Here is a 12560-nt window from a genome sequence, read left to right as displayed (position 1 = left end):
AACAATCGCAAGTCATCACTTGTCAGACTGTCACCTGTTTGCGCACTGCAGTTGAATAGCAGAGTCAAACATCCACAGGGGTGGGTGGTGCTCTGCTGCATGTGAGCCAAGTCTACTTTAAAAAAAAAAAAAGCATCAGAGCTCTCAAAAGCCCTTTCAGCACCAACTGTGAACTGTCTCTGATCAGCCACTTGACAAACAAGCAGCCAAAGATTTACATAGATTAAGCTTTCCTCAGAAGTCAGTTCAATGTTTCTGGCAGACGTTCGCGATGTTTGGAAGTCAAATGAAAGAAAAGAAAAAGAACAAAACAGACAGGGCATGCGACCTGACTAGTCACAACACTAAACAATGGTATGGAAGATCAAGGTTATTTCAAGGGGTTTCCACTTCCAGCGAATGAGCTGTGCTGTCACAAAAAATGCAACTGATCTCTTCAGAGGCAAATAAAGTGGCTCGGAACTATTTGAGTAATGCTCTAATTTTACACTGCTTCCCTGAAAAACCTGTTATACACTGCCAAAGTGCTTATTAGTCCTGCAAAGATGAAACCTTTGTGAATGTCTGCGAGGACAGCAAAGCCTCGATACAGATGGGTTGTTGGTGGTTTATAACTGGTTGGAAAAAAAGGTAAATGAAATGATTCTTATATATAGCACTTTTCTACTCTACTTGAGCACTCCAGGTGCTTTATACGACATGCCATTCACCATTCACACAAGCACTTCTATCTAAGCGCTTTCTTTCCAACATTCACACACATTCATACTCGGAGTTCAGTGTCTTGCCCAAGGATACTTTATGCATGCAGACTGGAACAGCCAAGGATCAAACCACCAACCTTCCGATTAGTAGATAACCTGCTCTACTTCCTGAGCCACAGCCCGAGGTGGCAAAGGAGACACACTAGAAGAGAAGACTGTCCTAATATGAATTCAGCTACACATGTTCAGCTAGAGAAAAGATTCTTTTCCAGAAAATGTAAATGCAGGATTTTCATTAATGTTTAAAAAAAAAAAAAAAGCAAAAAAAACTGCTTGAGAAGCGGAGCACTTTTAATGTTTGCGTCACCTTGAGGGCATCTCCCTTACTCCATTTTCTGTATACAGCAGTATTTAGATCACACTATCTGCAGTGAAAGGGAAAGATAAAAATGTCTTCCGGAGTCTGGAATGCTGCATATGAACAGCTGGCAGATGTGTCTGAGGCTCTTCATGTGATCAATGGCACTAGACGAGCTTGTCTGATTAAAAATAAAAAGCCCTGATTGCTTTTCCTCGTTACATGTATGTGTTCAGAATTAGACAATTAGCTTTAGCCTTCCAAAAGCATGCAACTACCCCAAATGAAACATCCCATACTTCTTAGCCTTCTGAAATCCAGCCGCACTCAGTGCTGCTGTATGCCGTAGTCTCTTCCCACGCACCACTTTACAGACTGCAGTACTCTGTCTGGCCAAAGCGTGGATCACGTCTCCCTTTCAGCTGTGTGCTGAACCCACACCTCTTCCAGCTCTCTTTATAGTGGTCTGTGTGGAGCTGTTGGCAGCGGTTCAGCTGGCACAGCATCCCTCTTGATTAATGGGCCGAGTGTGGGACAGTGAAGCGCTAAACTGTCCCCATGTTAATCAGCCAATTAATGCCGAGCAGAGCTGCATTACCTCTGCCCTGCCGATAATCAGTCCCGTTGCCTGTGAAGATATGGGCAGGATCTGGGAAATCTTACTGCAGGGCAGAGGCATGCTGTACTCAGTGCCTGGAGCATGAAGAAGGATGGAGTGTTGCAACTTTAACAAAAAAAAAGAAAAAGAAAATGCAGGGGATTTTTCATACATGTTTTTCTTCTAATTCATTTGATCAAAGGAGGCTTTGACAGCTGCTGCTTTGCCTCCAGAAGGAAAGTTTTTGCTGCACAACTAAAGATGAATGAGTGTTATCCATTTCTGTTGTGCGCAGGAGACCGGTTTAAGCTGCTAGGACCCAGCCTTGTGGGAATATGGGTTTAGAAGTGATGCCATAGTTCATCTTACTTTCCCTGCGTGTCATAAACTATCAATATTTTCATCTTTTACACTGTATTATGACTAGGCCACAGTGCCTCCTAGTGTGAAGGAGGGCTCAGATTACAAGACTGACTCTTGCTGGGAGACGGTGAAGAGGAGAAAATCTTTGGGATTAAAGCATCCGCTCTCACAAACAGACTTCAGAAAGAGTGCATAGCACCCAAGATCAGTAAACTTGCGATTTTAGTGATGCATTCAGATCATTAAAATATTATACAATGTAAAATCTTTAAACTTGAACTTACGGCTCTATCATTTGATGAATTTCCGAGTAGTTTTCCAAGTAGAAAGGGGTTGGTATAATTTCTCACAGAACTAGACATTGACCATGCTGGGTGAGACCCTTACTTTCACTCTACAGTACACATAACTATGCAAACAAGAGGAATGCCTTTGGAAAGCTGGCCAGCCATATCTCTAGTCTCAGCCTGATAAGTTAACATTCTTACTAATGAGAGTATTTCAGTCCAGTTTCTGATTACCATTAACTGTGGGCACACTTGACTGCTTTCTATTCAGTCTCACAAAGTGTGGGAAAATATATCAGTGAAAGCTGAATTCATAGAACTGGGCTGTGTGTGTGTGTGTGTGTGTGTGTGTGTGTGTGGTCACTTGTTTAAAAAGAAATAAACAGTCCTTTCCGCCATCAGTGTGCATTTGGAAGTAACTGTGAGGGTGTGACTGACATGACATGCAGTTTGAAAGCCTCTCAACAGTTCGGGTGCAGTTGAAAAAGAGACATGTGCATGACCATGTGTATGTTTGAGAGAATGTGAGTGTTTAGATTTTTCGTCCGCAGCTGTGTCTGACCACAGGAAGACTGGAATGAGTGTGGATGGGTGTTCGTGTGCGTGTGTCTGCTTCGATATGGCTCTGATATGGCTCGATCTGGAAGAATTGCATGCTGGGAAAATAGACGTGATAGGGAACGGACACATATGAAAGCCCTCGCTCTTCTCTAAAACCTGACAGAAGCCATCACCGCCTCTGGTAGATTTGTATTTGTGGCAGTGACCTGTGGTAAAATCCATTCTTCATCTCTAGACAGGTTCATTCAACAAGCCTTTCAAATCAAAATGAGGACACGAGAAGAAGACAAGGCAAGGTATAGACCTTTATTTACAGCCGTACTTCCCTACTCACCCATAGCATTCTCTTTTAAGGACATGAAATTTCAGTTCAGGTGGAAGATGATATGGGTTTTAAAGAAAAACTTAAAACCGTTCACATTTGTGAAGAAAAGGCAGGATGCATATATATTTTTTAGTCTTTTATACATTTCTTTTTATCTTTGTTGGAATAGAACTTTGGACAGAAGACAAGAAAGGTGAGAGGAAGAGCAGAAGAAAGACAGGGCCGGGCTGGAACCCGGGCCTCTACATTCACCTTACAGTATATAGGTTGACAGCTATATCTAGCGCCAATGTGTTTAGCATAACCCAACTGCTACATATGTGCTTATAAACCACAAAAAGTTGCAGTTTTCAGTCTTAGATAACACGTGGCATGCCCCCCCCTTCTTTTCAGTTTGACATTTCTAAAGCAACAGGAAACACAATAGGAAAAAGCTGAACTATGTGTATTTGGAGGCAGAACATATGCAGATACACGCAATGCAAGGGATCTGACAGTAAACAGTGGCAAGAAGCAGCGGGACTAAATTATTTATCCATGAGTGACAATCTTGTTTGCTGGAGCAAATAGGAGGAGAGCGTGTAAACAGGGTAACAAAGTTCCTGTCAGAGTCTGTCCTCCTCCACTACCAGAGCTTTACCCCCGAGACCCATCCCTTCTCACTGTGTCTCTGTATCTGTGCCTCCTCATCTCCCTCACTATCCTCTCAAGTGGAAAAGCAACCAGTTAGCATCTTGATGGGTTAGAAGTAAGCTGTCAACTATCTGTCCTGTGAAAGCAACAAATATTCTTCCTGTCAGGATGTGGCACAACACAACTTGTAGAGTGTATGAGCTCCAGCACAGGTTCTCAAGGAAAAGTTAAAATCATGACTGCAAAAATGTGTCTAATTGTCTAACTGTCATTGAATTATCAGAAAATGTCAATTTACAGCGTTTTATTTTTACTAGGAAAAGGGGTTTAACATGTCAACTGGTACAAAATATTAAAAAACCCTAGAATGAATGCTACATAAACACTTGGCTGCAACAACGACAAAGCTGGCTAACCAAAGAGACCGTATATCTGCTCACCAGCATTTCATTTTAGTCTTTTAAACACATCTAAATGCTGTTTTTTTCCCCAAAATTTCTGTCGGTATGTCCATGTGGTACAGCCAGTCACTGGTTAGGTGTCATACAGTAAAAGCCAGATATCAAACTACTGTGTCTGACTCAGTAATTGATTTGAATTTGAAAAAACACAATAGCGCCAAAGGGCACAGAGTATGGATAATAAACTAAGCTGTGTTCAACATAAACACTTTTTTCCAACTCTGCTCCAAGCTATCTCAATGATCATGTTAGGGCTGTGCGATATGACCAAAATCTCATATCCCGATATTAAGACATCTATCGTCGATATAACGATATAAATTACAAAAATGTAACATTTCCTGTAAATTCTGTGAATCTCGGGCATCTCGACTTGCGTGAAGTGTTTCCAGCTGGGCGTCGTGTACCTTGAGTCGAGTGTTTTAACTGATGCATGGAACTATACATTTTTAGACGTAAGTTGTAACGGCCGCCGTTTTCTTTGTGAGTATTTATTACACAGCGTGCTGCGGAGAAAAGTCTGTTCTAACGTTTGAGTCTAAGGTTTATTTTTTAGCACCTGGCGGCTCTTTTTTGCTTCTCATCCGTTAATACTCTGCATCTTTCACGTGACTCGTTTTATTTTGAAAAGCCTCAACAGGATCTTGAGCTTTATTGTGAAAGGTTTATGTGGAAAATAAACAAGCGGACACGCCGTGGTTTTACCGTCGTTGTTGCTAACGACAACGCATAAAAAACAAGCGCTTGTCCGTCAGTAGTGTGGTTATATTAAATATAAGAGAAAGAGAGAACTTTAAGAAATTAATATAGCCACTACAGTGACCATCAAAATGATGAAAAAATATTGCCGTAAACAGTTTATTTTGCGACACCACGAAACAAACGATAGCGTAAAATGAAACGATAGACGTTTTTCTATCGTCATCCGATATATATCGTTATATCGAACAGCCCTAGATCATGTAGTTTATCTACAGACCAAGTTAGTTAAGCTACTTGTTAAATTACTTCTGCAATCATTGTGTGAAACAACTGAGGAATGAATGCGATCACTTAAAACGCTTGCTAATCTTCTCATTTAAACCATGGGTGGTACATTGAAGTATTTTACTGGTACTTTAATGTAACAACAGTCTCTCAGAAAAAATTACTTGCTATTTTCAAGGTTAGTTTACTTCATAGGTGAACTGATAAATGGAAACTCCATCACTAGCCGAGAAAGGCCAGTAGATGGCCAATCAATTTGCCCAGTATTCCTTTTTTACTAGCCCTGGGCCACTATATCATTGGTTAAGTTAAAAACTGTAAGTCAATACTGATCATTAAAACCATAATGTTGAATAATAGTATTAATAAAATCCCAATGACACCTTTAAAAAAAGTGCCATTATGATTGTATGCTGGTGAAAATCAGACCCATATTTCCCCTACTCACCCTGTCTCATGGTAAGCAATTATCACCCCTATTACCGGGTATCATTAGTACCAATGCCAGCCTATAGATGTTAAATGTTTAATTCACCAGATCTGATACATTTTGCATGTAATGCACACACACATATAGGGTATAACCACCTAAGGGTACTTTTTTAGATGTCTATCATTCTGAAACTCATTACAGCTGAGTGGGTGTAAAATGAATGGGAACACAGCAGCTGCTACGTCCTTCTGCTTGAATGAGTCGCTACAAGGTTATATTAACGGTGCAGCCTTTACAGTTAAAAGCCCTTTTTTATGCATTCACATCTTTTGCTTTGGAAGCATGTAGGCACGCATAATCAGACACAGATAGACTCTTTGCTGAATTAAATCTGAACGATCACATGAGCTCTCTTATAACACAAACCGCCATGAGCATTAATTTAGGGGAACGTCTATGACAACAAAGCCTTAATTACAGAAGCCCCTTCAAAGCAGAGTTATGTTATGGGGGCTACATTGAGCGATTACACAAGTTTTGTTTGTGGGATGAAAAAGCGATGCTTACGGGCGAGACTAGAAAAAGAGAAAATGGTTATTGCGATGTACAGCAACGAGCAATCAAGTGATATTATAGTGTAGAGATGAAAAAAAGCAAGTTTGATTTCACCATCCCTTTGTGATTCCCAGGTGAGGGGAAAACAAAAAGCGTTGCCTCATATAAGGTGTTGAAAGAAATGAATGGAGACGTCAAAGCCTGAGCAAATATGTACGTACACACCCAGGGACGCACACTTTGAACTGTATTGTAAGCAGTAATCAGCAGTTACTACATGACAGAGTCTGCTAGGCTGCCGTGTCATCAAATGCCCAAAGATCCTTTTAACTATCACACACCCAACACAGAATAATAGCTTCCTCGGGTGAGAGGAATGACGGGTGGAGGATAAAGAGGTGAACTGACGCGTCTCTAAAATGTGATATCCAAGCACAAGCATGACAGACTTACTAAGTCTTGTGTCTGCCCTTACAGTGCTACCACCCACATAAATCGTAGCATTTGCTGCGTGGCATGAGATACATGCCCCAAAAAAGCCACTTCAACTGCTTGTTAATGCAAACATCTAACCAACTTAATGTATTTAGTCATTCAGACAACTGTATGAAGGTCAAACAGAGCATTTTGTCCCTCGCAAACATGCTCAAGGTGTGGAGACTATGGTCAGTAAGAAGGTGAAAATGCATTGTGGATGCCAGAGGTTAGAGGAGATTGGCCAAACTGTTTCAAGCTGATAGGACGGCAACAGACACTCAAACAATCACTTGTTTCCTTGGAGCAGATCGGCTACAGCAGCAGAAGACCACAGCAGGCGCCACTCCTGCAGCGAAGAACAGGAAATTGAGGCCACGATTTGCACAGCTTACCAGAATTGAACAATAGGAAACCACTGCCTGGTCTGATGACTTCTGCAGTGACATTCAGACGTCAGGGTGAGAATTTGGTGTAAACAACATGAAAGCATAGATCCATCCTGCTTTTATCAATGGTTCAGGCTGGTGTTGGAGGTTTAATGGCATGTGGGATATTTTCTTTAAACGCTTTAAGCTCCTTAGTACCAACTGAGTATCATTTAAACGCCATAGTATTGTTACTGATCACATCCATCCCTTTACGATCACAGCGTACGTACTGGGATAACAGCCTCCAGCAGGATAATGCACCAAGCTCAAATCATGTCAAACTGGTACTCAAATGACCCCCAGAGTCACCAGATCTCAATCGAACTTTGGGATGCGGTGGAACAGGAGATCTGTGCATCCAGAACATCTGTAGCAACTGCGGGATGCCATCATATCAATATGAACACAATTCTCTGGAGAATGTTTGCTGCACCTTGCTGAGTCTGTGCTAAAACTAAGACAGTTTCAAGGCTAAAGTAGCTCCATCCCAGCAGTAAGTAAGCAAGAAGTGGTGGGTGATTGTATAACACTGTCAATAACTATGGATTTTAAAGTATACACCAGCGCTAATGAAGTTTGTATACTCAAAGGCTTTCCAAATTATCAGATCTTTTTCTCTTTTGTTTCTTGCCCCACATTTTGTCAAGTTTTAGCATGGTAATAACTGTAATGGCAAAGTAGACCTGGAGGATATTTCTGCTTTTAAATGAGACCATTATGAGCAAAACTAAAAGGGCATCCACGATCACATAAAACAACCTTTTTATATGCAAAATATCAGCTGTGGCATTTTTCAGCTGTTCAGTTTATCCTTTGTGATTACATAATGAAGTACTGAAGACTTTGGGTGAATATGGCCAGAATAACAGTCATTGTAGACCGGGCATGAGACCTTTTTAAATTTCAAATATGTGCAGGAGCTGAAAGCACACAAAACAATTATTCAAACTACAGAATAGTAATAAAAGACAGCTAGTCTATATCTGGGGTTCCTGATAATAATGCGATGTCTTCATAATGCTTAGCAGACAGAGTGCACTATGCAACAGCAAAGCAAAAAGATCTCTGAGGACTTTTCTCCAATAGATGCAATAGTTTCTTTGCTGACAGTGAGAAGCAGAGCAACAGCTGTATAGGAAACGGTCCAACGTGGGTCAACTCAGGGTTTTGTAGACCCTGTCTGCGATGACTTGGCTATCTTTCGGTGTCAATCTGCATGACACAGCTTCATTTATCTTAAGATGAAATATAATAAATGTCTCTTTGTGAAAACGGCTGGAAATGTAACCCTCTGTGTGGCATTTAAAAGGAAAAAAATTGCACTCTTCATCACATTTAGAGAAAAATGCAAAAAAGCTGGAGAATGTAAGACAATACCATAAGCATAGGGGAAAATCTTGGTGCATGTTGGGAACCATTTTGTTTTCCAGCAACGATGCCCTTGCCCCAAAAGCTTCTCGGTTTGAATCAAATTAGCATGCAGTGTTGGCTCACGGGCACGCCATAAACAGGGCTGCTTTTGTTAATTATCCATGGATCTCAGCATTACAAAGAGTGTTCCTACTTGCCTTTGGCTAAGTTACGTTCAAATAGAGAGGGAAAACTTGCATTTAAAGGTGAAAAAATAGAACACACAAATACATAAATGTGATGTATTAAGAAAACTGATACTCTAAATATGTGTTTCCCAGCCTCCTTACTTTAATTAGCCTTCCAAAACAACAATTATTTTTTTCTTAGCCGTAAAACCAGAAAGAATCATGCACAAAGCAGTTTTTAAAAGAATTATTTCTCTGCCTCATGTCTAAATAAGACCAAAAGCCTGTAATATATTAATATAAAGAGCATAAATATCAGTGAGCTTTGGAGTTGTCTTTATATCCACATGTTCAATTATCCCTCCAGCAACTAAACACAGTAAGGAAAAGAAAGAAGAACAGAAACTCAACTGAAAACAGCAGGTCATTCCATCAAATTTATTATTCACTTCTCTGTCACAGTTTTGAAAGGGCTGCAGTACATATCACCACACAGTATGTTCTCATCTGACTAACATTAGCTTCACAAAAGACGTTCCACATCACTGCAAAGCCATTGCTTTTTCTGTCATGATACTTTCACTTGGTTCATGCAATAATGGGTAATTTTGAGCTCAGCTTAACAAAAAACACTTGGTCTGGGGATAGTTGTCTTCCAGTGACATTACATTCAATAAATAGGCATGCAACTCTCTGGCCCCCAACTTGCAAATGTTCAGCAATGCAGAGAGGGTCATTTCTAAAAATGAGGAGCCCGCCAGGACTGTCCTCAATCTATTTCAGTGAGGTGAAACAGAGGAATGGTCTCGTATGGCAGATGTATAAGACCTCTACAAATCAGGTGTGGTTTTTGATTTTTATGAATGCACATGACACTATCTGTAGTAGCACCAACACAATAAACAGATCTGAAGGGCTTCTTTCAGTTTCTTCTTTTCAGATATCACAGATACTACTATCTGCTAAAAAAACCTCTCTCAACTGCAAGCATTAATAGCAACTGAGAAATTAAACACAACAGATGGAGTGTTACAGTTGGTGTTAAAAATATTTACTCTCGTGTTAGGTCTGTCACTGCTAAATGAATCCAAAAGTATGTGTGTGTGCTTGAGGAGTGGAAAAAGGCTCATTGGTGCCAGACAGTGTTGAGGTGTGTGTGTGTGTGTGTGGGTCTGTCTGTGTCGGCATCTCGCCATGTTGGTCATTGAAGCCCATAATCACAGTGTTTTGTTCAAAACTAAAGGATAATCAGGAAGGTGGAGAGGAGGTGCTCCACCTGCCCATCAGTCGGTTATCCCATAGAGTCAAGTCAACTATTGTGGAGACGTGTGTTTAAACTAACAGGCTGTGGCACTGAAAGCCCTTCAGATGTGAGTCTTTGTGCATCACCCAAGTGTGATCTGGACAAAAGGCGACGTGTTGTTGTCGCTTCTGCTAAGAATCTCTTTCTTTCATAGGTTGTTCACAAGAAGAAGTGAAGAAGTGAAATACATTAAATATCAGTGTATGTTTGTAAGTTTTACTCTGAAGTTTAACTGTGATGTAGAAACTCATGAGAATTTAACCCACTAAGAAGTCATTTAACTAAAATTTGATCAATACTCTGGGCAGAGAAATGATTCTTGTGAAAATGGAAAAGTGCCCATAAAATGACATAAAATTAACTATTGACTTGTGAATTGTTTAGGGATGGATGACGAATGCTTGACCAATGTGTTAACTCACCGGTCTGTCAACCAGAGTTTTGGTTTTTAATATTGAATTAAGTCATATTTGATTCAAGCAGGAAAACAAAACAAAACAGACAACTTGAAGAAACCTGATACTAACAAAGACATTTCTTTAGCTGCCCTCAGTACTTCTTTAAATTCACTCTTGGACTGATCTCCTTTAATGAGGCAGCTTTCAACTGACTCAAAAATGTAGTTTTTTAGGGATTCACATCAATAGAAAAGCACCTAAGATTAACACCCCACAAGTGCTTCATTAGAGTAAGGCTGTTGCCTGCCAAAGCTCTTATAAATGAACCTTTCCTACATTTCATTTACTTCATTAAGTTTGGTTTGCCTACTTACCAATTAATTCTCTCTACAGCGGATGAAAGACACACAAGAAGAACAGAAAATGTAACAACCACATCATAAATAACATGCATTTTTAAGCTTCCAGCTAAATGTAACTTTAAAATGAGAAATACGGAGTATATTAGGCTTTTGTAATAACACAGACAACTTCTTGGCCACACGCACACAACACAGTCAGGTAATGGGATATAAGCTTTTGAATAAAGGTACTGTTGGATCTGCAACGCCGGCAAATTCTTCTAAAAGAAAGGAACAAACTCACAAACAAACCATGGTGACATTACTAGACACCAGAATTTTATCAATCCTTGTATCTAAGCCTAACAAATACTTAGCCTGGCAGCAGTATATGCTGGTGCCTGATCTCGTTCATTATCTCTGGGGCATATAATAGATGGGTTTAGCCTTCGTGACTTTATCAGAGGATAGCATCTGTTTCCCATCTGAGGCTACAAGAGATCCATTTGTACAGTTTGAAATGGACTGGCACCCCACAGTTGACAAAGACAAAAGGCTTTAAAGAAATTAACTATTAAACAGGGCTGTCTAGTTAAATATTCATTTTAATCCAGTGCTAACAGAGAGATACCCATCTAGTCCTTTTTGTACCATCTTGCAAGGCAATTAAAAAGGAATTTTCATTCTTTCTCTCGGGCTGAATTAACAGCTTGGAGGGGACCGTTGAAAGGAAAAGCCAAAAAGTATGTATGTCAAAGATCAGCTTTTTCTTTTGTTTTAAATGCACTGGTGGAAAACAAGATCTTACGAATGGCAGCTGTGGTTTATCTGTGGGGGGTGTCTTTCCGCTGTTGTTAAAATGCACACTTAGCAAAAGCCTCAATGCATTTGACCTCTAACTTAGTAAAAGCAGTCAACAAAATGTTACAAACTAAATCATTTAACGGACAATAAATGAACATTCAGCCCATACGATAAATACAATGAATCTACAACTGCAGTAAAACACGTAGTTTTGACTCAAATTCACTTTTCATGTTTGTATTATGATTGTATAACTATTATTGTTGTTGTTTTTAGCAGATGACGATATAAACACAGAGTCACAATTCTGAACTGATGCAGAAAAGGACAACAACAACATCATCACAGGATGTGAGAGATTAAGGCTCCTCTTCACCTGTATCGTCAAAGCTATCAAGCAGATCTAATGACCGACAGCTGAGTGTGTCACTGTTTGAGTCATACTGTCGACAGAGGAAGATCCTTTGGTCTATCCACCCATCACAAAACCTGCTACATGGCACAGACAGAAGAGCGATGCTTTTTCTGTGTCGACACAGCAAAACTAATAAAGGTTATACCAAGTGGAGTCTACTGAACCACAGTTGCATGTTTACATATATGGATGAATGTTTAGGCGTCTTGTAATTATCAAAAATAAATGGACAGAAATCAGCTTAACAACCGAGGGTAACCCTGGGAAAAAAAACAGGTTCGGCTGCTTTCTATTTCCGATCCTCGAAACTGGAGGGATGGAACAACAATCCTTAAAATTTCACCCGACGTGCTACACTGTGTTTTAGGAGTATTCCACTTGCAGCTATACATTTTGTCTTCTTAAAAGTAGGAGGCTTTTTCCTTTCTTGCTTTCTTTTCTTCTTTTAAATACGTGTCACATCATTCTGCACAGGGCAAATTAGGAAGACAGGAAGTCAGACACAGAAGCACAATAAAAAAAAAAATCTGGTCAATTTTCAAAATAAAAGACCACCTGCAGACTATATGCTTTGCTTGAGCAATGCTCACT

The 12560-nt window shown here is 40.0% G+C and overlaps 1 protein-coding gene across 1 annotated transcript in view; it reads right to left on the bottom strand.

The window, feature by feature from the left end:
- cox10 (cytochrome c oxidase assembly factor heme A:farnesyltransferase COX10) overlaps positions 1-12560 on the bottom strand; it is a 36224-nt gene that overhangs the window by 10757 nt on the left and 12907 nt on the right. The window lies entirely within an intron of this gene.

This window comes from Oreochromis niloticus, linkage group LG8, assembly GCF_001858045.2.
Source record: "Oreochromis niloticus isolate F11D_XX linkage group LG8, O_niloticus_UMD_NMBU, whole genome shotgun sequence".
In the NCBI taxonomy this organism is placed as follows: domain Eukaryota; kingdom Metazoa; phylum Chordata; class Actinopteri; order Cichliformes; family Cichlidae; genus Oreochromis; species Oreochromis niloticus.
This window is presented reverse-complemented; position numbering and strand designations above follow the sequence as displayed.